The sequence below is a fragment of the Lagopus leucura genome, unplaced genomic scaffold (assembly GCF_019238085.1).
Source record: "Lagopus leucura isolate 7727_CA_CO unplaced genomic scaffold, USGS_WTPT01 Super-Scaffold_100016, whole genome shotgun sequence".
NCBI classification, from domain to species: domain Eukaryota; kingdom Metazoa; phylum Chordata; class Aves; order Galliformes; family Phasianidae; genus Lagopus; species Lagopus leucura.
The window spans coordinates 4,115,101-4,142,349 of NW_024962270.1; positions in this window are offsets into that span (position 1 = coordinate 4,115,101).

Consider the following 27,249-nt stretch of genomic DNA (forward strand, 5'->3'; position numbering starts at 1 on the left):
CAAAGCTGTTAACTAAAGCAATTTCATACTAGCAAAAAAAAGCCATCCAAAACATTACAGTACATTGAAAACTTGCTTTTAAGGTCATGTTAGCAAAAGGCATTTTCTTCCATTTAAACTCACAAAATACAACGCACAAAACAAAATCCACCTGAAAGTCAGGATTTCAAACACCTTGACATACAGCAAGCTACCAATAGCAAAAGTATCTCACATCTCACAATGAAGTCACTGTGTTGAAGATGCTTGATTGCTGATGATTATCTCTGCCTTTTGCCAGGTTTTTTTTTCCTCCTTCACATTCTCCATTGAATTAATGGAAACTGAAAAGACTAAACAAAACCTACACTAAAATATGAAACTAGAGCTAAACACTGGTCATCTAGTTGCTCTGATTTGACAAATTGATTCAACTAAATTTGAATTTCAATGGAAATTCAAAATACAAGTGTATGGAGATACATGCCTTAATTTCACTTGTTTGCAAAAGAAATCTCCATAATTTTACTAAACATTATAAATGTTTCACTGCTGACAACCCTCTTCAGAAACCAACTACTATAATTTTACATGCATCTACATAATACTAGTTGATTAAGTTGTCAGAAATTTAATTGCTGCTTGCTTCAAAAATCAAAAACAAAAACAGAGCATTCACCTCATACAAGATCTTGACACTACAGTAAAGAAACAGTTAAATGGCCAACCTGAAATATGTGCTATTATGAGAACTTAGCCTTCCCAAATGTTATTTCAATAAGATGCCATGCCTCTCCCATCTATCAGATACATCTATTTGAAGGATATTGATATTTATCTCAGATACATATAGAAAGGTGTAAGGTATCGTAGAACACAGCAGAATCTTTATACGCATTATCACAGAACTGCCATTACTTGTAGATTGCTGTGCAATTTCCTCTCAAAATAATACATATTTTTTTCACAGCTTATAATTAAATTGTATTATTTGTACAACTTCTGCAGTAAGACCAAGTTTTGGAGTTGAAAGGGAGTTCTACTGAGAACTACCACTAATACAGAACATCCATAAAGCCAAAGAATAAAAGGGTAGTTTGAATTCCTTTCTTTTCTATTGAAAGGAATATTTATGAAAAGTGCTGGAGGACCATTTTTAAAATAAAACTTCAGAATATCACAGAAAGATAAAAGTGATCAATCCACTCCTATGAAATGATCTCATCTAGTTTAAGTACACAGTAAATTTATCCATGCCAAATCAAATAACACATATACTAGCTTAATACTATTCTAATCCACAATAATTGGCCATGAAAACAGCTGCACCAAAGCTTCCAAAGCCAAAAGAACTTATTCCTATGAACTGGTCTTCCTAACACCAGCAACCAGATTAAGAAGACAAAAATCAGCTTTTAAAAGACAATTCTAAAATAGGAACAAAGAAAAGTTGTCTAGAATGATTTTATAATCACAGCGAGAATTCGTACATTCTTTTCTCTTTGAAAGAGCAGCTTAAATTGCCTGAGATCTGCCATTTTAGAACATTTGATTTCTCTATTATCATCTTCATACTCATTTACAGTAATTGTCATGGTTCAGAAAAAATACGCGATAAACAAGGATATGGATTTTCTTTGTGAAAAAAAGCTATTGCATAGTCAAGTGAATACTAATATAGCAGTGTCTCCACCCTGCTTTGCAATGAGTTTACTTCCCTCACTGAAAGCTGTCTTTGCAGTGTAGGCTGACTTCTCAGAAGGAGAAATAATGATACTCCTATTAAGTTTATTATGAGTCCCCATGTAATGAAAAGGAAAAGATATCATCATAATTTAGTACTCTTTAAGGACTTTATCTTCATCAAAGCCTGATCTTTTTCTTCCCTTACACTTCAGCTGTGCATTCTAATAGCCAAAAATGGTTGACGTATTTCTTTTTATTCTTTATAGATTTAATGTAAAGTCACTGAAATCGATGCAAAGCCTCAACTTCCATTTAAAATCTAAGACTGCATGCTGTTATTTCCCTTGTGCAGGTCATATTACCTCTAATTCTATATTTGACTGGGAAAGACAGCCTACATCATTTGAGTTTCTTAGTCCTTCTTATTACTGTGTTAGTGGCAGAGATTAGAGGAGTGTAGCTGGAAAGAAAGTGGGGATCATACTGGTCATCTAGTGAATGCAACTCTATCAATTATTCATAAAGCTGTGTTGTGATGAAATTAAACTACACAAGTATGTAAAAAAGCATATTCCTGAAGGAGGTTTTCATACGAGCATATTGCTGTTGAGTATCCAAATGGCTCAGCCACTGCACAGCTTTTCTTCAGGCACAATAAAATTCTAATATCAGAGTTATTAGTAGAAAGGTTTCAGAAATCTGATGAAAGATTCTGTGAGTGTAGAAGGATGTTTCTTTGAAGGGTAACAAAACCAGTTTTGTTACTGGTTAAGTAAGGGGTAAACTGCAGAAGTTTCTTTGCTTCAGATAGAAATAAGAACATCTAATGCTGAGGAGTGGTTTTGAAGAGAGAAAAATTTGAAAAACGAACATGAGATTTTATTTATAGTTTATGTGCAGCAATTATACAGTCACTTTTAAAACAGCCAGTTTTAAAGCTTCTGTGCTCTATTCGAGACTATACAAAAAACTCATTGTGCATTCCTGTGTGAAGTTGCAGTACAACTTGAAACCTTGGAGCAATGATGCATGCTGTACTGAAACAATGAAAATATGATCAGTAGCAAGGATCATAACTTTTATCAGTTTAAACAGTCAGCAAAACCTCTCTCCAGCCAGATCTGCAAAAATACTGAAAACTTTCTATGTATTTGAGGACATTTTAACATGCCTAGTTCTTTCTTCATTTGTTTCTATATATTATTTTTTTTCCAAGTTCTAAAGGACTAAAGCATCTACTGGAACAGCTAAGAGGTTTATCTCATTAGCACTACACAGATTATACTTAGATAAAAGCTTGTGAAAGAGCAGGGTGGGTATAGGAAGGGAATGGTACAGCATGATTCTTGGCATGCTTTTGACCCTGAAAATATTACAGAGAAAAAAAAATACTTCATTTCTGAAAAATTAACTTCTTGCTACAACAAGATTAACTGTGATGGGATGAGAGGGGAGGCTCAAGATGCATTAATATTATTACAGACATAAAGGTATCTATTAAAGTACAACTTTGATGAATTACTTCTAAAAATAGTATTGATGCAGGTAATCAATCTTACAGTTTTGTCAAAAAGTGGCTCCCCCCCAACAGATATTGATTTTGATTGCCTACACTAGGACTGTGTTTAAGAATGATAAAAGGCATTTCACTCACTGCAGACTCTGGCCACTGACATCCTGAGCTACATGCAACAAAAAAACGTTGCTTTTTTAAAAATGTATTTCCTATTTTTCCTCTTCTGTCCATTACACAGCAATTGTTGTTCTACTTACTGTTCTGATTATAGTTTACAGTTATATTTTGAAATAACAAATAAATGTTAATTTTTGCAATAGCAGCAGTTTCCAAGCAAGTTACATTGCCAAAAATGGAGGAGAAAATAGAGAATGATGTGCACACTATGAAATAATTAATTTTTTACTAGCTGTAATGTTGATACAATAAATATGGGAAATAATGTTCTCCCATGTTAATTATATACTGTTGTTTTTAAAAAGTTACGTCACATTTCAAATCACAAGATGACTTCAGCAGTATTCCCAGAAAATGGCAGTAACACTGTGTGAAAACCCTGACAAAAATTGATGCTAGCAGTTTTGAGCTCTGGGTGTGAAGTTGAAAATTACAACCAGTACTTACTTGCAATGAAGACAGTTATGGCCTCTTTGGCAGAAAAATCCAGAAGCTCAAAGAAACTCAGTCTTATTCAACCCAAATTTGTATTAAAGGAGAGGTATCAAGGGCTACAAAATGCAGTGTATTCTTTCTTTATAGGAAGAACCTTTGTAGATTTCACATGTATGCTTTTCTTCAGAATCCTACAAGTTCCTTCATTCCTATTTAAAAAGGAAACAAAATAAAACCAGCAAACAGAAAGAAATTAAAAATCTCCGTAAGCCAGATTTGCTACACTAGGATACATACTTGAGATAAGAATTTTAAATTCCAGTCAATCACACAGTCAAATCAATTCTGATATCTATTTACTGGGGATGAGATGTGACATACTAACATCCTAGTTAGCAAATCTCTCATTTGAAGTCTTGAATGTCTTTGGTTTATTCAGGACCAAACTCTTCTTGCTGGACTTAATGAATGATATAATCCTATCCTGGAATCTGTTTAATTTGCTTGTGAAATTGCTTGTTCACAGCACGTAAGACATTGGAAAAAGTACTACTTCAAAGTTGCTCAGAGATTTAGACTTTTAGAAAAGATGGAAAAGCTAACAGAATATTAGGAATATAACTGTGAGGTAATAACAGGGTAATAATGTAAATTTCAAATTTGAAAAAAAAAAGGTTTTTGAAAAGGACGGAGCAATTCAGAAGTAGATATTCTTCTTAAAACATCATCCTATCTTATTCAAAGATTTTAAGTTATGTAGAAGTATGGAAATCTTTTTTTTTTTTTTAAAAAAAAAAAAGGACAGTGTTCCATGTTCCCTCGTTGTAACACATGTAGTGTCAATATTAACAGATAAGTATTGTCCTAGACAATATAGATAACTTCCATTCTAACTTCACTGAATTCAGGCTTTCATCTCAAGCCAGGCCTGCGCTGCACGTTCCTTCACTTCCAAACATTTCAAGCCCCTGTGAATGGTACCTTCCAGAATCTCATTATAATAGATTATGCACATTTTTTATGTTGCCTTAGAGAACTGCATATTTTAATATGAACACATCTCATCAAGAAATACTAGATCTGCCAGTTTTACTTTATCTACCCTTCATAGATCATTTCCCTTCTGAAAAGAACTGAAAAGAGATTTTAAGTGATTCTAATAAGGGAAGAAATCCAGCAGCTGGAGCCAACTGCTAAAAAATTTGAAGTCCTATTAATTTTTTATCACATATCAAAAAGGACACAGTTCTGTGTAGATTATATGGGCATATTCAAATAAATTTAGGAAAAAAGCTTCAGACATTCTTCTCAGAATAATTTTAAGTAATGGATAATGATGCCTGTGGAAAGATGAGCGAGAAAGGAATTGCTAAGAAAAATCTATTTTGATCAACCGGCTAACTACACAACTGTGTAAAACACATGCATTTTCATTTCTCTAAGAACAGGTTCAACGGAGCATTAAAGAACATATTACCACAGAGACAGCTGTATTCTAGCATACCAAATCAGGAGACATACAGGTTACTTTCCTGATTTATGTATCCCATAGCATCTTCCTGCCAAGGCTGAGTCTCTTGACAGAGAGAGCAGACTAATTCCAAAGACATATGCTATACTTCATCTTTTCTCAAAATCTCAGGCCATTGTGATTGAGGTAGAATCTGACACTGAAACTGAAAGATTTATAGTGTTAAGTCTTGCACATCTAGCAAAGATTTGCAATGAACAAAGCAGGAATTATTTCACACAATTACTAAGTGGATCACAAAAGCCAAATCAGTCTGTTTACAGTGATGAAACCCCAAAAATTAAATGGCAAAAGATCTTTATTCTAGATTTTTGACCTTTCTCTTTAAATTCTCAGCACACAGAATATAGGACATAAAATTTTTATGTTCTGCAGCTGGGATCCTCTTTTCCTCTTTCGAAGGTTTCCCTGACAAAGAACCAGTACCGCTGTCTGCATGCATCTATTCAGTGTTCACCAAAATTTGAACTGCACCTCAGAAAACATCGTTGTTAAATAGCAAAAGTTGTGGAATTACTCCCTAACATCTTGTTAAAAACAAACAAACAAAAAAAACCACCTTGAAATGACAAATGAAAGTTCTAGATCCCTTGGTACATGAACAAAAACGTACAACTGGTATAGAAATAAATGAAAATCACATTAAAATCACATTAAAAAATAGCAAGAAACAGTAATCACGGTCAAGCTGACAACAGTTAATTTTTCAATTTCTAGTCTAACTGAAGATCAATAAACCTAGATAAAAGAGCAATGGGCTGCAGCTGACACTGAAAATCTTTAGTGGTGCATCCTCTCACAAACAAAAACTTTTTGGTCACAAAATACATAAAAAGAAAACATAGTCCCCTTCAGTCACAAAGTGCATTGTTGAACCCACATAAGACTCAGATGGATCCCAAAAGTAGGAAAAGTGTCCTGGACTTGTTCATTGGTGAAAATCTTGTTTATGCTCTTACATGTAATTTTTGCCATTTAGAGGACAGAAACAAAGTTATAAGCCTTAGTTAGCACAGACTCATATTAGGCTCAATATGGTGGTGTCACACAGGCCAGATCAAGGTAGAGCAATAGACGTAGGCATTGCTCTAGAGATCCTGTTTCCTGCTGTTGTTTAGTGTCAGTTTGTTGCTACACACAGGAATTGAGTTTCTTTTCTTTATTCAGGAGAACCTCAATTACTGAGAAAAGGTCCCCACAGGACAAGTCTGGCCGATCTGGGATGTTCAGTGCAGTGCCTCGGTCGCTAGGGGTCTGAGGCACACTGAGCACATAGGGAAGCTAATGGGTGACATTTGACAGCAAACAGCCTTCAGCAACCTGATTTAGCTGTCATGGTAACCCTGCTTTGAGCAGAGGGTTTGACTAGGCAGTGTTCAGAGGGCCATTCCATTCTGAACCGTTCTAGGATTGCAGTGTGTACTGAGGTTAGTTCTGAGCACTGAAGGATTTTCAAAATGTCATCTAACGCATAGGGCAATCGGATCTCATTTCCAGAGGTATCTGAAATTAAGATCAAATAAATTGAAAAGAGTTTTGAAGCTGTGCTAGGAAAATAAAATAAAATAAAATAAATCGAAAGTCATGATCAGCAGATTAGATTCTCTTTCAGATAGTTCTCTGTGCTACCTTACTAGAGATATTTTTCTATACAACATAAATATGAAATTAGCATTGACAAGCTAATTGTTGCCTGTTCAGTCTACATATAAATATCATGGTATAGACAGGAGTCATTCATTTGAAAAAACATTTTGAAGTGTTTTACAAGACAAGCAAATAGTACAATTGATTTTGGGAAGCTTTGAAAATCTTAAATAGATTTTACTTAAATAGAAGTAAACAAATACCACACATTGCATGATAAATGTCACACAAATCCCTCAGAGAAAAAGGGGAATGGACCAAAATATCACTCTTTTTTTGGACACTCTGTTTTCTGATATCCTTGTTTATTCTCCTACAGAAGAGAGCCTTTGCAGCCTCCCACTGTTACATCTCAGAGGAACTTCTCACCCACAACACACACCTTGTAGAAGGATTTTGTTAAAAAGGCTTCAACCAAATACAAAGTAACACAACAGACTGAATTCTGGTTATAAAAAGCAGTAAAGAGGAATTCATCAGGTTTACGGACTGTTTGCTGACTTAAATACCACTTAATTTAGAATCATAGAATCATAGAATCTTTTGAGTTGTAAGGGACCTTTAAAGGTTATCTAGTCCAACTCCCCTGCAGTGGACAGAGACATCTACAGCTCGATCAGATTGCTAAGAGCCCAGTCCAGCTTGATCTTGAATGTCTTTAAGGATAGGGCTTACACTGTCTCTCTGGGCAACCTGCTCCAGTGTCTCTCTTATTGCAAAAGACTTCTTCCTTATGTGCACTGCATAAATTTCTGCCTTTCAGAACTGCTTCTAGTAACACCTCCATGCTGTAAAATACAGACTATGCAAACACTTTCAGAACATTACCTACCCATCTCAGGGAAAAACCAAACTCAGTGTAAAATCTCATGCAACAGGAGTACCAGTTTAGGGAGAAAATGGTAACAACAGCAGCAGCAGAATAATCATTCAGTATTTTTTCATGTTAACAATCTTCAGCTGTGATTCTCACAAATTCAAAGATAAAATCAAGTAGCCAATTATAAGGTGAAAAAAACATTCAGCAGATAAAATAGATAAGCAGTGTGTTAAACAAAACAGACAGTGCAGCAGAACCCCACTGAAGGCTGCTCTATGTCACTATATATTATTGTAACAGATATCTTAGCCAAGCAAGTATGGCCCCTTAATTTGTCAAAGCAGGTTAGAGATTTTCATACTTAGCACTCCCTCAGATTCACTTGCAGTCAAATAATATTCAAAATAGGGTCTGAAATACTTTCATATGCTCTAAAGTACTGGAAAAATGCTTATTGCCTCTCTGATCCCTATAAGTGAGTGCCCCCTTTAGTAAGGACAAACAAGAGCAACTGCCTTTTGATCCCTATATAGGAGGTAATGAATCAGGAATCAAAAAAGAAACAAACAGAAAAAAATATATCCCAAAGAAACACAACTAGTCTGGCATTGTGTTTTCTGAAATTTGCTAATGCTGACCAAAGCCTAGAAGAGAGAGAGAACCAATCATAGTATTTTTAATCACTTATAGCCATCTCAATGGTTGGCAGTGAGTGCTCTCTGCATTGCCTACTTAATGGCTTCCAGCACCATCCTGAAAAAGCAGAACTTCAGAAAGATTTAAGATACATGAAATTGAATGACAAGAACACTGTGTATGGTAGCTTGTGATTTAGTGAAATAAAAACATCCCTGAATATAGCTGCAACAATCTCGCAAGAAAACAATTACGAGAAAAACCCTTTTAAATAGCTTTTAGAGAAATCTCTGCAAGGCTTCTCTGCACGTACACATACACATAATCCATACTCCAGATGCATGAAAAACTGAGTTAAAAAAATGAATTGATTTACTCGTTAAGAAAAGCTTTCTTTTCTTTAGAAAAGTTACTTTATTTTTAGTAGAAGAATGAGCTTGCAGACAGAGATTGCATCTACTTGAATTCTGAAACAATCTAGACAAATGGACCACTTAGAAATTTCCTCTGTAATTCTGGAAATGAAATAATTTCCTTAGTTTTTCCTTAGATGAGCTGAGGACTTCTTTGGAACAAAATAACATAGCTTTCATTTTGCAATTTACCAGATTTTCAGCTTCACAAAAAAATCTTACCTCAAAAAGAAGAATGTTCTGTTCATTTTTTATACCTTTATTTCCTCTTGATCTACCTTAGGTATTAGATGTTGCAGTTTTCCATAGATCTTCTGTACCTATGTAACATTAAAAAAAAAAATTGAATTTCATATTTAAAATCTTCCCACAAGGCTTAACTGCTTGTGAAACACATTTGATTGTTTTACTTTCTTACCTTCTGGAGGTTAATATTAGTTTTTGCTATCTACAGCTGTTTACAACCTGTGCTTTTTTTTCCCCTATTGATGGGAAGGAAATACAATTCGCAGAATCATTCCAGTAAAATGCTTTAGACATCACCAATATTACCTGATCAAGTACATCTTGGAAGAGATCAGTGAAACAGATTAGAAAAAGATAGGAGCCCTTGTGCTTCAAAGCCTAAAATGCCTGCAGGGATTATGAAGTTTACCACTGCTGAGTTTGGACATATTCTCTTATCTGATCTCAAGCTCTTTTGACAAAGCAAGGAAGATACAGAAATGAGCTAAATGCACTGTGTGTCAGCCATAAAGAATCCTATCAGGAAGTACAGTAAGCAAAGATCTCATTGACAGTGTAGGTATTTGGATGATACGGCCCACACCTAGTTCCGCTTTGAAGAAAAGTTGCAATTATTTCTGGCCTTTTAATGTGGCACAATGACACAAAAGATGCATACGCAGATATAAAGACAGGTCTGGTACAATATACTGGATCTTAGCAAATTGTGGAGGAGGAAGAACTAAAGGTTTATTTAAAGATATGTCTGGAGTATCTATGAAAGATGCAATTATATTTCAGAAATAGCATTTTCTTTGGTTACTGAAAGTAACAAAAAGAGGCAGTAATAAAGCACAGTAATACAGAAGCACTCTGAATAATACATACTTCATTTGCTAGTAGTTTCAATATATTTAGGTTTCTGTACCTATATCTAACACACATGAAGTCATATCTTCAGAATATTCTTTATTGGAGTCTTGTTAAAAAAATACATTTTACTGCATGTCCCACACATTAACTATTTTGGTGGAGTAGGACAGTCTTTATTTCTAAGTTGTATTTTCATTAGTCTTCTGTGCCAAACACTTAAAGGCTTTTCTTGTCAGCTTTACCAGACAAGTTTACTTGAGATATCATTTTTGTTATAGCCAATGAGCTTAAATCTCCAGCACAGTTCCTTGCTTCTGTTCTGTAAAGTGCTTTTGTGACTATTTAACAGAATCATTAGTTGAAAATGTACAATAACTACTATTAGACCCATTCTGATCTTAAATAGCTGTCAGCTGTCCTGAACACATTCAGCTTAGAAAAATATAGGATAACATAGATTTTTCCCATCTTTTGACTGGGGGAAAATGAAGTGATTTTCAATTATGCTATGGAAAACAGGCTATTTAACTCCACTGTTATGTGCATAGAGAAAAGTACTTCAAAAGAGCCCTCTGGCTTTCACGATATCGTTTAATGCCTGAACTGGCTTATGTTAAAGAGTTTGTGCCTAAGAATAAAATACATCAGCTGCCATATACGTAGTTATAAGCTACCTCTGTTTTTAGGAAAAAAGTTTCTAATAATGATCATCTTTAAAAATATATATACTATGTTGTTTTAATTATTAATTCTATTAATATATTTTTATAATAAATCTGTTAATAACCTACTTTTCTCTGCAACTACTGGAAGTATATTTTTGCATTATCTTTCCAGAGTTGGGGTTAGTATTATAAACTGTGTGTATTTTATAAATACTGTCATCTTTCTCTTCTGAAGTTGAAACATTATGTAACGTTTCAGATGACAGCAGTAAAGCTTCAGTGTCAATCATGTGCACAGAGGCAACAAATCTAGACTAAATTCGTGTTCCTGGAAGCCTTCCATCACTCAGAGAATAGACAAATCCAAACCTTGGTTTTTCCAGCATCTCAAATTTCCATACCCACATTCACTGGATATGTTGTCTGAAAACATCTGATGACTTTGTGTTCTTGGAGTTATTGAATGTTAAAGAAAACCTGCCTTCAGTTTTGGAGTTAGACCAACACAGAGAAAAACAATTCAGTAGCATACTGAAGAGCAGCTGTGAAATTACTTTGTTCCCTTCCACAATTTATTTCAGTTTGTGTAAAATGAGCAGTATTGATATTGTTTTCCATAATCAGTATTAAAAACTGCCTCCACTTGAGCACATATTTCCCCTTCGCATCATCCCTATGACATTCTCAAAGGTAGAGTAAAACATTATTTCAGCCAGAGTAAAACATTATTTCAGGCAATGATTGCAGCTTGGAAGAGGAAGAATGCTTCAAGTCCCAAGTGACAATGAATTGTACAGAAAAACTTGCACTGTGCCCTTACCATAATTCAATCACCACATTTTGTGTGAAACAGTAGTTAGGTTAGTTTATCTTTATTTGAGGAGACTATATTAGGATTTACTGAAAAAGTCAAGCACTAAGGAAATAGTGTCTCTAACTAAATGCTATTACTGTGTATTATGTTATTAATTGCCAACTAATAGTTGTAACAATCTCATACATTTTTGGCATAAATATTTTAATATCCTTGCAATATCACATATAAAGCACCTTCAAACTTGATGCTCAGCCTCCTTACTTCACTAAATCCACTAGCTACACTAAAATGGAGTTAGAACTGTAAGAATTGCCCTTGTGAGGAATTGCAAGAACTTTAGTTACGAGGACTGCTCTGAAAGTAATGCCTCTTATTTTATTTTATTGTCATTTTGAATGCCTCCCATGATGTCAGAGGCAGATGGTGGTGGTATGGTAATAGAGGTTGAACCTTCCTAACGGTATTCCATTATATTTTGTTGCTGATGGCAGCAAAGGGGCAGTCTGACAAAATGGCGTCTGACATGGAAATGCGCATAAAACTGAGAAACTGAATTCCTCCAGTGGAAAAAATGGCACCCATTGACATTCACTGATGCTTGCTGAACCTTTATGGAGACCAAAGAGTGAATGTATTACTTTAGTCATAACCAGACAAGCCAAAATGAGCCTGAAAGCTATTCTTGCTTTTACCTCAAACATTCCTTACTGGTTTATAGGTTTATATTAACCTCACCTCATGCATAACCAGTCTGCTGCTTTTTCACTAGATTTAATTTGTAGCCCCAGTCTGTCTTTAGAATGCTTTGATGCCTTTTATGTTCAAGTCTTAAAACATGCACAGTCGGTCTTCATGGTGCAGTTATTCTGAAAACCTTCCTTGATATCTTTATATGATTATTGTGAATAAGAAAAAAGAAAAAAAGCTGTAAACTCTGCTTTAGAAACATTTGTACTGATTTTTTTTCAGACAGTGTTTCTGCAAATTGCTCCTACTGACACCAGAGATTGTATTTTCTCTCAGAAAGCATGATTTTTTCTTCTTGTTCAAATTTGCTTGTAATGCTCCATAACTTTGCTTCAAATATTCTCCCTTAAGCTATAACTGGTATCAGGACTTTTGATATCAGTAGTGGCCATGGTGTTGCTCAGAAAAATCATGAGAGAAACAAAGGAGGTTGTTATGCTTTGGTCAATTATTTTAACCAGGAGGGCAGAACATCTGGTTCATTTCTGTAAGGGCATTTCCTTTTATTCATAAAATATTTCTGATATTTTGAAGTCCTTATTGAGCAAGAAGCATCACAGAATCATAGAATTGTAGGCATTGGAAGGAACCCCTACATCCAGGCCATCTAGTCCAATCTTTCTGAAACACTTAAAGAGTACAAAAGAAGTGCTCTTCCTAGGCAGTTTTTGTCTTATTAGAAGTAAACTTCCAGGTTTTTAGAATAAATTTTTTATTGTGTTTTTTTTTTTCTTATACTTCAGTGTTATCTTTTAGACTTTGCCCAAACTTATGAGAAGGAAAAAGGTCTCATAAAGTTACTGACTGCACCCACTGGTAAAAAAAAAAAAAACAAACATGGAGGAAATATTTTAAGTGTCCTTCACATTCTCTTTCACTATTTAAAGTTCTGCAAATTACTTATTAACTAACAGTAAAAGTAACTGGATCACTTCAGTTAAAAACAAACAACAACAATAAAAAAAAACCCACAACATTTTACTTTAAAAATGTAGAAAGTAATTTCCTAATTAAAAAAAAAAAAATTATTTTTCAATTTCATGCATGTAAACAGAAGAACTTCTTTCCATGCAATTTATTTCACCCACTTTTAACAAAAAAAAAAAAAGTCAACAAACATCATTTGTAACTACTAGTAATAACTTTACAAGTCATGGTGTAATACTCAACAAGAAGGTTTATAATAACGATCTGTGCCCTGACCTGCAAGCAAATGTACAGAAGAGAGGACTGTGCTGATAATTAAAGCAGAATTAAAGTGGCAGGAGTTGCATCTGAAGCAGGGGCAGCTCTGAGAGCTGATTCTTCTTTACACCATGGCCTCTGATACAGGTCTTGATAGCATTTAGTTCTATGCATAGCTGTGCCCATTCAACATGGACTTTTTGTCCTAACAGTGAAATATTTACCACTTATTAAAGCTTTCATTTATATATACCTGCAGGAATAGCACAACAGGGAGGACAGGACTGGGCTCAGTGAGCAAGGAATGAAACAGAATGACACCTTCTGAGGAAACAGCTTCTGATTTGGAAAATGCTGTATGCATCTTGTGGCATTTTCACAATAAATACAAAATTAAAAGCATTGAAATCTGAACACACATACAAAAAAAAATTCCTTCATGTTGGTGAAGAAAAACATGTGATTTGGCTCATTTTTTGTTTTGTTTTTTATTTGAGCCCTTCCCCTCTGCAGCAGCTCAATACAATCACAATGCAAACACAGATTAAATTATTTGGAGCTTAGGACCCTTACGAATGCCTTCATACACCGGAGGCTTTGAAGAAGGCACAGCTGCGGCTGCCTTTCCCTCAGGGGCCTCACAGCACAGAGCACGTGCAGAAACTTCTGGAGTGCTGAGGAAGGAGCTTCCTGCACCTGTGAAGGGCTTTAGTGCCAGTTGTGCTTCTGTCTCTCTGGTGCAGGCTGAGTCTCTCAAGTGCTGTCCTGCTCTTCAGGCACCTGAAAACATCCTGGAAGCTGCAAGTTGCATGTGAGTACGCTTTCTGTTTTTTTTTTAATTAGGGTGGCTCTCTTGCAGAAGTGGCTCTGTTGTGTCTCATGGTTTGTGTTTGGCTGGGTTTGGAGTTTTGCTGAAATTGCACGGTCCCTGGTGTTGTGCTGGAGCTGGGCACAGCCTTTGCTGCTGGCTGAGGAGTGGCCGCACCTCGTGCTGGGTTTGATGTAGAGAAAAGAAACTTCCCTCAGGTTGCTGTTGTTGAAAGGAATTCTGAGGAGAATGAATTATAAAAGCTGCTTTGTTCACAGCTTCTGTGTTAGAGAGGTAGCTAAAATAATGCAAAACTGTAGGGCTTTTAATGTAGCTTTTTAAAAGAGGCCTCTGTTCCCTTTTGTGTTGCTCTGGGTGTTTGATCATCTTCTCTATTGCTTTCAATACTACAGTATTACTCTACGGTTTTCCACAGAGATAATACATGCTTCTGTTTAATGAGGAGCCTTTAAAAGTGTGTGTACTTCTCAGAGTGTGGGGGAGCTTTCTGTTTGTTAGCGCTTGCCCTGAGCAAGTGCTCACCCATTACTGCTTTTAAGCCCACATTTAGAATTCATTCTTGATGCTCTGTTAGATTGCAGTTCGTGAGAGGCAGGATCTAAGTCTGCTTCAAAATGTGCTTTCTTTTCAAGCGTTCTAGATTTCATTGTACTTTCTTCAAATCCATAATGCATCAAAATGTTTGGGGTAGAAGTATATTCCTTAGTCTTGCTGTGCTGGAAGGTAACTCTCCTTGAGGAACTGCTCTGCCTATGGTTGTGCTGAATCTCCCCCGGATGGAAGATGTGGAGGGTTGCACTTGCTACTGTAACCTTTTTTGTTTAAAGTTATAGTAATGAAACTCAAATACTGCTTCAAAAGTATTTTTATTTGCTTGAGTTGATTCACGTTATAGCTAAGCCACCTTCCTTCTCCTCCCCCTTCTCCCCCCCAATATGGAATGTAAGTGAATGTGTGTGCACATGCACATCAAGTCCCACATTTAATTACCCTTATCTATACCTGAACAAATCCTGTCTAGCTGCATAGATAATAAAGAGAATTGTCTGCCAGCTGTTTGTGACTAGTTGCCATCCAGAATTTATTCAGAAGCTGAGTGTAGAGAAGGAATGTTTGTGTTACACCTGTAATGAAAACTAAAGTATTTCAAGTACTGAAATACGTGACTAGGAACAAAACATTAAAACTGCAAGTTTTTGACCAGACTTCATTGTTCAGACAGAACTGTAGCTCTCATTTTGAAATAGTGCTACTCTGTATGAGCTTTGAGTATTTCTTGCTTGACTAATGAGCAGCAGCAAAAACAGACTAATGGCTTTTTTAAAGTGGTAGCACATCATACTTACTATTAGACAGAGAAAATCAGAACTATGTGCAGAGTCACAGAATCACAGAATTGTAGGGGTTGGAAGGGACCTCCCGAGATCATCGAGTCCAACCCCCCTGCCAAAGCAGGTTCCCTACACCAGGTAGCACAGGTAGGCATCCAGGCAGGTCTTGAACATCTCCAGAGAAGGAGACTCCACCACCTCCCTGGGCAGCCTGTTCCAGTGCTCCGTCACCTCACTGTAAAGAAGTTCTTGCGCATGTTTGTGCGGAACTTCCTATGCTCCAGTTTCTGGCCATTTCCCCTTGTCCTGTCTCCACTCACCACTGAAAAGAGTCCGGCCTCGCCATTCTGCCCCCCACACCTTAGATATTTATAGACCTGGATCAGGTCCCCTCTCAGTCTCCTTTTCTCAAGGCTGAACAGACCCAGTTCACTCAGCCTTTCCTCATAGGAGAGATGCTCCAGGCCCTTCACCATCTTCGTGGCCCTCCGCTGGACTCTTTCCAAGAGATCCCTGTCTTTTTTGTACTGGGGAGCCCAGAACTGGACGCAGTACTCCAGTGAAGGAGGATGAAATGTTTTTTAACGCTACATCAGGTATGTCTGTGTCCATGCTTGTATATAGAAAATTAGTATTTTCTGATGAAAGCTTCACTCCCTTACAGAAATTTTTTTAAAATTTTTTTGTTTTATTTTATTTTTGGCAGTCACACTTGTTTGCACTTCCATTAGTGGAAAGTAAGCAACAATGACAGGCTGCCACATGGCATTTCTAAAGATGTACTTGTTTTCTGAGCACGTACCACTACCTCAGGAATGGTTCGCAAATTCTTTATAATTCAAGAACACTGGCAAAAATCAGCTCACAATTGTAAAGTGGTGAGGGAGTAAACTAGACACTTTATAATACCAATTTAGTCACAGTAACTGTACGCAGTCTCATAATTGGATTATGAAAACATAAATCAACAGCTTGTTCTGTAACTAAATGAGAAAGGAACTGTCTTTGCTCATGCTTCCCTAAAGTTTGCGCTAGCTTTTAAAAATAATCAGTAGTACACTATTCTAGGAAGGGAAATTAGATGCTGGTCATTAATCTTCTGTCCTCAGGAAGGCAATGAGTCACAGAAAGACCAGTTAGACTTCTGGAGTTCATTTAGACAAGTGCCTACTGTTGTTGTCTATCACGAAACGCTTTTTTTGATCTGTCAATCTGATCTAAATTTGAAGTGAACTTTGCAAATTCTGAATACGTATCAGACTGTAATTAGATTGGGTTTCTGAATCCTTATGTGGCAATTATAAATATATGCCATTTTACCTAGAGATGGTCCTCAAATGTTTAAATGCACAATAAGTGCATTTGTGATTTATTTTTGTTGTTGTTGTTGTTCAACAGGAGGGAGGAAAATAACGTTATAAAATGACTTTTCCCTAGAAGCTCTGCCTAAGACTTAATTTTATGAGCACAGTTAATGCTGATTATTCTGTTTCTGATACATAAGGCATCAAAAAGAGTGCTTACTTGATTTACCATTAAGTCCCCACTGCTACTATGGAGTGTAACTAGTGCACGAAATCATATCTGCTCCGTGTTTGTCAGCTGGGTTCAGTCTCAAAATGGCCATGTTCAAAAGTGATGTTTCCTGTGGGCTATCTTATGAAGATACAGTACATCAGTAAAGCACCTCTCCATCTGTTAAAGTGCTCTTATCTACATACCTTGTTTTGCTCTGGAAAGGTACTACATCTTAATTCACATGCTGAATTGAAATGGAACATTCCAAGCCATTGACTTTGAGCTGAGCAACAGAGTAATAAAAAGGAAAATGCAATGTGGTAATATGTAAACATTCACAAAGAGGGAAAAAGAATTTGCTGAATTTGACTGGCAGCTTCTTTTCCAACTGATTCCTTAAATAAACATTTCTTCCCAGTAAGAAGAAGCAAATATTTTTCTCACAAAAAAATAATAGCTAATGCAGGTGCTCAGCCTGCTTTGATATGTAATTTAAGAGTCTTAATGCACTTATTTAAAAATATCACCTACTTTTGGCATTTCCTTTATTTGTTCTAAGCTCTAATAATTTGGATCAGGCTTGCTAGTCAAGTCATTACCACATGGTAGTTGGTTTTCAGACAATTTCTGTTAAGACCACACTATTTCAACTTGTTTTCAGTTTATATGTTAAACAACGAAAATTACTGCTACTGTAAGCATAGAGGCAGGGGCTCAGAGTTACTTTGTGATGAGTGAAGGTCAGAACGAAGTACAGGAGTAACGTGCAGATCCATTTTTAAAATACCAGAGTTCATTCCCGTTATTAGCTATACTATAATTTGAGCAGTGTTACAATTGGTTTTATAAATGGATAATACCAATTGACTCAGCTCTCCTTTTACTCTCCGTAAAGATAACTGGAGAACTCTGTTATGAAACAGGGAATGCCACTGATGTGTGCTCCCTGCAGCACACTGCTTGCTCCCAACACCTATTCCTGGCTTTGAGTGCATTAACTCAAGCTGCAACATGCAGCTTGTCGGTTATGATTTAGTAAGTGGAAGTAAATGTTACATGTGAGTAGATTGCAAAGCCAAAGCTCTTGTGCAGAATTATATTATGCTTTATGCCTAAAATAGTTACTTGCACTGCAGTATCTACAAAGCTAACTCTAGGCAAAACTGATTTGCATGGGCAAACCTGGAGTGTTTTTCACTGAAACCCGATTGGGTAAAGAATGCTGAAGCTGTAACAGTGCACAGGAGTGAGGACTGAACTCCCACAGAAAGAGTCTTCTCTGCAGTTTGGTGTATGGCCACATTAACAAGCATGTGTTCTGGTGAGCAAAGGAAATGCTAACTGTTAACAATTCTGTGCAATTCCTTTCTTTTAATAAGCAGCAGTAAAACAAACAGTCACTCTACACTCCAGTGAGTGTGTTGAGTTGGGTTTTTTGGCAGAATAAGGGACTTTTTTTTTTTTTTTAATTTAATGGCCTTTGCATTAAATACTTGATCAAAAGCGTTAATCTGAGCTGTGAATATAGCTCCAGAACATTGTCACATATTTGTAACTTTTTACCTCCTTCAGAGATGTAGTACTAAGGAAGGTAGATTGGATTTCTTGTCATCTGAGTTCCATAACTTCTCTGAGCTGCATGGTGAAATCTAGGCAACTGCCTGGAGAGCATTTTAATAGGCAAAATCTATTCTTTTGTCTGTATAGACGGGAATTAAAACAAAACCACAAAAGGTCAGCCATTGTATTTGCCAATTAAAGTCTGCTCCGGCATGATATATTTTAGGGTTTACAGGGAATTGTAGTTATTCAACCATAATTGTACATTTTTGCTTCATAGCAGTTCAGCTCTGGTAAGCTTATTCTTTTTAATTTCTAAGCAACATAATGGGAGAACCACAGGTGATCATTTATACAGTGCTTCATACACAGCAGCAACGTGTAATTTCTAAGGATATATCCTAATGCACTGTACAGCACAACGCAGTTTTTAAAATACAAATGGAGTTTTCCAAGTGAACTTGGTTTTAACTTCAGTTTTAAATGAAGTTGCCATTTGGATGCAAACAAGCTTCATCTATCTTTAAATTGCGTACACAGGTAGAAACTAAAGGCATACTTATAGCCAGCTGAGATAGTTCAGAGCCAATTTAGTCACCAAGCTAGCAGAAGCATACGTAATTACATTTTCACCTACAGGCCTACTCAAACTGCTGCAGATTTTAATGAGTTTGGGCTTTCTCTATCTTTCAGTAAAGACTCATTAAATATGAGAAATAAAAATGTAAGATTTAAGCTTTACAAATAGTATGTTCTTAAAAGCATAATACCAGTTTAGAGCATAGGGAAGGTGAACTCTGTTTTAGTGATTGGATGTTTGCAAAAAAGGTCTTTAACTACAACTTCCATTGTCAAGATCATTAATATGATTCAAAAAACTTACAAAAATATTCTTTTAAATGAAATATTTTTTCTTATTTTTCTTCATTATTTTGAGAAGCCTATTGATAATTTGATAGGGGAGGAATACCTGTAACTGTCAGATGTATTGGTTTCCACAATTATTGCCTGCATTTTGAGAGGCTGCATCTTATGCCAGTGCTTCTCCTCAGATAAGATCAAGGAATTCTGTGTTGAAAACACTGACAAATTAGCAGAAGATGAATCAGAATGTGGAAGTAGAATTGAAATGGATTTATGAATACTATTGATACTGCTAAGAATTCTGGACAAATTCTGTAAATGTTCCTGTAGAAATGAATCAAAATGAGTAAATGAGCAAAGAAAGTAAGGAAGTCATCAACTGAGAGAACTGTTGCTCTGGAGAAAGTCTTCCTGTTGTCATTTGCCATTATATTCCCTCCTTAAATGAGATATTCCATTTCAGTGCACGAACGTGGTGAAATGTTTCATTGTGTATTCCCCTAGTTGTTAATAAAATAAATAAGAAAGAAAGCCAGTTTCCTTGTCTGTATTCTGCTGTGTTAGTTTTCCAGTTTTATTTTTTTTTTATAATACATCACATTGCTACATCTACATTTTCTATCTCTTTCCTGCCTTTTAATAAAGTGAGATGGGGTGTGGTTATCATGAGACTCTACTTGTGGAATAGAGAAATAAATGAGGTCTTAATAGGAGTTGGAAACACAGGTGATTTACGACTTTCTACAACACTCACTACGCATACATGTCAATGTGTAGCATACCATAAATTATATTACATGCTGTAAAATGCTATAAGTTGTCATTTTTAGTGTGAGTTATTACCATTAAAGACTTTTATTGCCTGCTGCTAGTGTGAGTTTCTGCAGCTTCCTCAACAATTCTCTAACTAATGATTTCAGCAAGTGCAGGAAGGAGACTGGGAGATGCAGTGGCTGATTAGGTAACACAATTGCATTAAACCTGTGACGCCAGAGGTTAAACTGCACTGAAGAGAAAATATGATCTATTCACCTGATAGCATCCTTAGTATTGAGCATTTCCAAATGCTGTTTGGATCAAGTGTGTATTATGAACCACTGTTAATGTGTGCCCACTGAAAAGAGAAATGCTTCTAGTTTGTCCTGATGCTGTGTGTATTGCATGGTCAGCTGCAGAAGAATGAAGATGAGCTAAATCTTGTGGAGAAATTCAGCACCTCCCAATGATCTGCCCATCATCAAAATCTGCAGCAGCACCTCAAAGGAGATATTGCTATGATTGGTGTAAATGTAGGAAATGGCACAGCAGAGTAGCAAACTGTAATATTTTTTAGTGAGTAGCCATTAGGATACTGGGTTATGGGTCTTCGTAGTGCACGTTGAGTTCAACAGAACTGAGTAAGGGGGGGATCTGCAGATTGTGCTGTTTTGGTTTGTTTTGTGCAGCACTGCTGTGATACTTAGCCTTGGTAACTGCCTTGTTGTGGTTGTCACTGGCACCTCTATGTGCTGATGTTCTTGCAGGAGGATGACAAGCTCTGGTGTATTCTCTTAAATTCATCTGGATGCCTGTTGGGATATTTGTGTTTGAAATGTTGGTGCTACCTTTCAGGCTTTTCAAGTGTCGGCATGAAAAATACATGTTACAGATTGCAAACAAAATGGGAAACCTGTGATGATTGATTTTTGGATTTTGCAAGAAATTGCTCAAAACAAGTCCTTTTCTTTCCCTCAAACAGCTGGGTTTACCATTGCTTTTAGAGAGATTTCTTTTTGACACCTTCATTAAACCCAAATTCGGTGTCATCCAGCCTCTTCTCAGCATTTTGGCGAGAGAAATGTCTGTCTAAAATATATCTTGGTAATCTTATTGTTTAAGGCATGATGAAAAGGATAGTTATCATTAAAAATCAATGTAAACTTTTTTTTGCTAGATGCTTTTGTTGCATTTTAAAGAGGTTTTTCTCTGCTGGGTCCTCCCCCTGCCCTGCCGGCCGGAGCACATTTCTGGCTGAATCGTGCCCTCTAGTGAGCCGCTGAGGCAGGATTCACATGGCAGAACTTTCTCATCAGCGGGATGGATATTTTTCGTTTTCTTTCTCATGTAGCTTGGAGAACTCATCAAGCACAGTTCATAAGAGCAGGTGATTTGTGCTTTGTTTGGTGAGATAAAGAAGTCGTTATCTTAGTATTTCTAATGTATTTATCTAAAGCTGCCACACTGCAGTCTGTTTTGTCCCATTCCCAGCTGTGTATTTCTACTTTTCCTTCTACCTTTCCCCAGCTTTTCCTTCCCAAGCTTTTTGTACATGCAAGAGGCAGTTTGTGGCTCTTGGTTTTTTTGCTTTTGTTTTTAATTTTTTTTTTTCCAAAAGAGTCTGAAGTAAGTAGTTGTCAAATGAAATGTCACTGTGCAATTTGTCAGCTTTTTTTTTTTTTTTTTTTTTTTTTTGACCTCTTCACTGAGTCTTTAGAATCCTACAGCAGTTGCCCCTTTGTGTCATGTGAACTTCACAGCTGGTGGGAAATAAGCACTAACAGTTTATAAAGCCATCTGTGCAGGGTAAATGTGTGATGGCTGAAAGAGCTGTGTGGCTAATGTTTGCTAGATAACTTTAAATGAGCACTAGGCCAAATTTATGAACAAAAAGAATATGCTTTTTGCACATCGTTTGAGCTTATACATTTTGTACATAGGAAGTTTTAAGCACATGAAAAGGACAGAACTGTAAATTAATGTATTTTGAGTGGTAACTTATGTTCTCTGGAATGGGCTCAAGGGACTTCATTATACTGTCCTTAACAGAACATCCCTCTTTGCTGGTCTCTGCTCCAACACTGTCTGCATATTTGAGGTCTGTTCTTCAATAACAGATGTGTTCTTCCACTTTTACAAAGTAGATGCAGCTGATACTTAATCACAAGTAGATATTTTTAGATTAAAGGGATATAAATTACTTAAAATTATTGCATGCTTAAAATATGTAAACTGCATTTATTTGTTTTGAATTGATAGATTGTTTAAGGAGCACATACATACATATCCTTTTGTTCTAAAATGAATGAGTAGAAAAATTGGAAATAACTTTTTCAGTCAGTGTTTTCCCTTTCCAGCAACCCTTTCCCTAGTTATTAGTCAGCTGTGCATGTAAAAGTTCTGTCTGAATGAAAATCAATTTGTGCTGTTATTCAGAACAGTGTTAAAACTTGCCTGATTCTTGCCTTCATGTTTCAAGGCTATTTCAGGGCTTCTTTTTCTTCCATTGGCTAAAAGCACTATTCCAATTACTAGCCCAAATTTATTTATGGCCATTTATTACCTGATTTGAGACTTCCTAAGGTCTGCAATTGAAATACAAACAACTAAGTGCAATATCATAAAATAGAACTATTTGCTCTCTGAAAGCATTTTTAAGAGCCCATTAAGCAATCACCTGTGACAGTGAGTTGGAAAAGAGGAGCTCTGTTTGGATAAGAAAACTCCATTCTTTCTCTTCTCTTTGGAGTCACATGTTTAACAGTAATTTCCAATGCAGAAGTAGTGATTTTTTTATTTTTTATTTTGTGTGCATTTTTGTGTTAATAGCTATCCAGTTTTTCAGGAAAGTCGTGTGTGACTGTGACATGATGTGACAGTAGTAGAACGTTGCTGATCCACAGTAGCAAATCCTATCACATGAATAATTGCTACTTCTGGGGACTTTTTAAATGAAAAAGTGTTGGTAGTTTATACACATAATGGTCCTCTGAACGTATCACAGCCTCCTTAAATTTTTAGAACCTGTAATACAGGATCTGCTTTTAAAGGTTTAAGATAGAATTAACACAAAAGACAAGGGTTTGTTTTATGGAGTTGATGAGGTTTTTTTCTTGTGCTGTTAGAAAAAAAATGCTGCTTGTTAGTTGTTAAATCATACTCAGCTTACGTGAGACTCCTCGAACTCAAACACTGGCAGGTAAAACTTTTTAAGTCCAAATTCTTTGCTGATAAAAATTGTTGTTGGGTCAAAATATGGTTTGAACCAGAAAGGTTCCTTCATCTGGACCAGATTTGGTGTTATATACTGTGAATTCATTATGTGGTAGGCACAAGCAAGTAATCTGTGAAAGTAAACAGTATGTAGTAAGAAAATGGAAGAGGAAATACCATATTCAGCACTTACAGGTAAGTAGTTAATGCAATTCTGGCTTTGTCTTTGGCAGTTGGCTTTAGTTTGCATCTATATGAGAAGTAGTTGATACCAGCTTTTCCACCAGCTCAGTTTCTGTCCATTTTAAATGTATGAAATGAAGATTTTTATCTCCTTTCATGTTTAAACTTCGCTCTCATTCTGCTTTCAGATTGAATACGATTTCAAAGGTTGAATATGAGAGTAGTTCTCGTCCTTGAGGACTTTTCAAAAAACCTTTGCAGCAAGTTGAGGAATTTTGTGGCATCTTAAAATTTCCAGTTGTCATTCTGCAGAAAAGACTGTACTGAGGGCGATGTGTCATTACTACTTGCTGTGGAACAAGTATTTTCATCAGGTATCTCAGTGGAAACTAGAAACTGACCTTGTGCAGGAGTGGATTTCTTAGGCTAAATGACAAAAAAAAAAAAAAAAAAAAAAAGCAGCTGAGTTTTCACACCTAGCTGTAAGTATATGAAACATTTGCTGAAGTCCCCAATGGTCTTGGAAGCTGTTAGCATTGAACGCTATCAAGGGTACCTGAAATAACATCTCACTGGAGATGACTGAAATTTCTCTGGCTCCCTAACAGTAAGCAGAAGTTAAAAACAACCTCCTAGTGTAAATTCATTCCTACTACTGCATGCAATAAAATGTTTTACTGAGTAAATGAGTGAGCTTTAAAAAACGTGAGGAGAATGTTGCTGATTTCTAAGGAAACCTTTTAAGAAAGGATACTGATGAGGAGTGGGGAAGTAATATTGCTTTGAGCTTTTCCTTTTTACTGTCTAACAATGGACATGTGAAATCAAGTAGACAATTAAATGAATACAGCGAGTTGTCACTTATGCTTAACCCTATGCCCTTTATCACACCACTGTTTGTTGTTCCTGGTCTTCTTTTCTTCTGCCAGTCAGAATCCTAACATCTGCTGAAAGCCATTGTCCTTCTGCACGTCCAGCTGTTAAATCCCCATTCCCCTGCTGCTTTGTGAGTGCGAGGAAACCACGCTGATAACTTTGTACAAAGTAGAGAGAAGTAGTGGTGACAGAAAAAGACTGCTTGTAATAGCCACCTCTCTTCCTAGCTTCAGTATTGTTTTCCTGGAGATCAGAGTTGAAATGCTATGGGGGTGTAATTGTAATTGAATAGGTATACACTTCTTATGAACCAGCATGCGTGAACTCTGACATGAAATTCAATGGAGGAAACTCACTGTTGCTGTGTCTTTCTGAAAGTGGTTGCACTAAAACTGTAAAATTAAAAGTTCAAGTAAACAAACAAATAAAAAAACTGAAAACAGAGCATTTCCATCAGTGTTGCAGGAAAGCCAGCATATTCTGAACAGACAGACAGTGTAGGATGTAGATCAACAAGACGTGGATCTCACTAACTTGTAAATGTGTAAAATTTATCTCATTGGCAAATTGACAACAAAACATTTTTATCAGTCTCATTTCTGCAGACTGTAATGTGTAAAGCAGTCTTTATCTAGCAAACAGATTGAGTCTTTTTTCTCTCCTTTTATGTTATGTGTGTATATTCTTTATCATTGCTTCCTTATTTAGAGGTAAAGTGCCTTTTGACTGAATATCAGAATGGCTATTTACTATTTCACTGAAAAGCTGCTTTGTTTGCCTTTAACCATCCAGCTCTGAATCTAATAGTTATGTCTTAGGTCTCCTGCACCCAGAAGTGATTCTCAACACTCCAGTGCTTTCTCATGCAGCTGCAGTGCTGCAGGAGACAAATGGAAGTGATGCTTAAAACAAAGTAGAGTTGTTTATATCAATGCTACTCAGAATAATAGGAGGTAAATGGCAAATGTTTACAATTTCTTGTATATGATAGTTCCTGCTGTTGATCATGTTTATAGTTCTCTGTATGTGTACGTGTGTATACATGCTAGGGCTGCTCTGAAAGTAATGCCTCCTACTTTATTATGCTGGCCCACAATGTCAGAGGTGGATGCTGGTTGTATGGCAGTAGAAGCTGAATCTTCCCACCAATATTCCATTCCATTTTGTTGCCGTGGCAGTCTTACAAAATGGAATCTGAAGTGGAAGTATGTACAAAGCAAAAGTGTGGAATTCAATTCCTCCATACAGAAGAAAATGTTCCCACTGACATTCATCAATGTTTGCTGAATGTTTATGGAGAGCAAACAGTGGATGTGAGCACAGTGAGATGATGAGTGATGAGTTTCAGCAGTGGCTACAGCAGCAGTGGGTCATCTCTGCTTGTGCAGAGTTTTGCGAGTGTGGCATGCAGGCTCTTGTTCATTGGTGGTGAAAATGTAGAGCTGATGGTAATGACTACGTTGAAAAGTACTGTTTTGTAGCTGAGAATTTGCTCTATCAAATAGTGTTATTGGGCTCCTTGTGTCTCTTATAATTTCCATGGAAATAAATAGCAAACACTACTATATTCCTCATGTCTCATATTTCTCACTTGTTTGTTATGTCAGCATCATCTATGGTTTCTCATAACAAAGCAGTCAGAGCCAATTTGTAATAAATAATGATTATTTATTTAACTTGCTAAACATCTAGTTGCTGTGAAACCAAACACCATTTTGTTTTCGCTTTACCAGATGATGGTTAATATGTACAGTTGTAGCACTGAAAATGTAGAACAGCAAGTAGTTGTGGGATTTCTGGGCAATTGAAAGGCAAAACAGAGGTACTTATGGCTGTGGCAGCCTGTACTGCTGTGGCCAGATGTAGTAGTTGAGGACATAAGAGTTTGCTTTTGGTGGAAAAATGGCAGAATATATACATATAAAACAGAAGACTGTTCCTTAAACCACACATCTTTATAAATAAAAATAACAAACAGCCGGAAGGAATGAACGATACTGAATGTACACGCACCATTAAGCATAACATACTTTCTCTGCCTTTGAATTTCTTCTTGATTGAGCTTGGCCATGCTAATAAACAGGTTAAATGTATTTTTGCCTTTTCACAGAATGTTTTAAGTCAGACCAAATCAGCTTATGCTGAAGCCAGTCGAAGTAGCTACTGACTTCAGGATCAGTGTAACTCAGAGGAAATACATGATTTTTAACAAGTGCAGCAGAATGACACAAGGGTTTTTTAGTGCTTCTGTGAGTACAACTGTAAGAGACTTTGCCTTCCAGCTTTTTCTTGCACCTTCCTAGAAGTATTTAAGGGATCAACTTAATGTTTTCCCTGACTTTGAGTTCAAAATTTAATATTTACTGTAGAAAACATCAAATTCTAGAACAGTTTTTACTTTCATGAGGGACAGTGACCTAAAGCCTGTTTATCTTAGACTTCCAGTAGTGGACAGAATGCTGGAAGTGTACGACACTATCCGCCTTCAGCCATAGTTTGAATAAGCACTTGGCATGATATTTACAATATTTTTAATCAAAGCCCCGGACTTCATTAAACAATTCAATTTGGGAAGTAACTTATGGAATATAAGTAAGTTACAGATGGAATGCTAAGTTATATACCAGCATTTGTTTCTTTTGTCAGAAAGAAAAGGAGTAATATATAGTTCCATGAAGTGTTGAAATAACTGAAGATCAGTGATTTCCTCTGCTGCAAGGCTGAAAAAAAAAGTCTATCCTATGTCAGAGTAAAAATATAGCTGTTC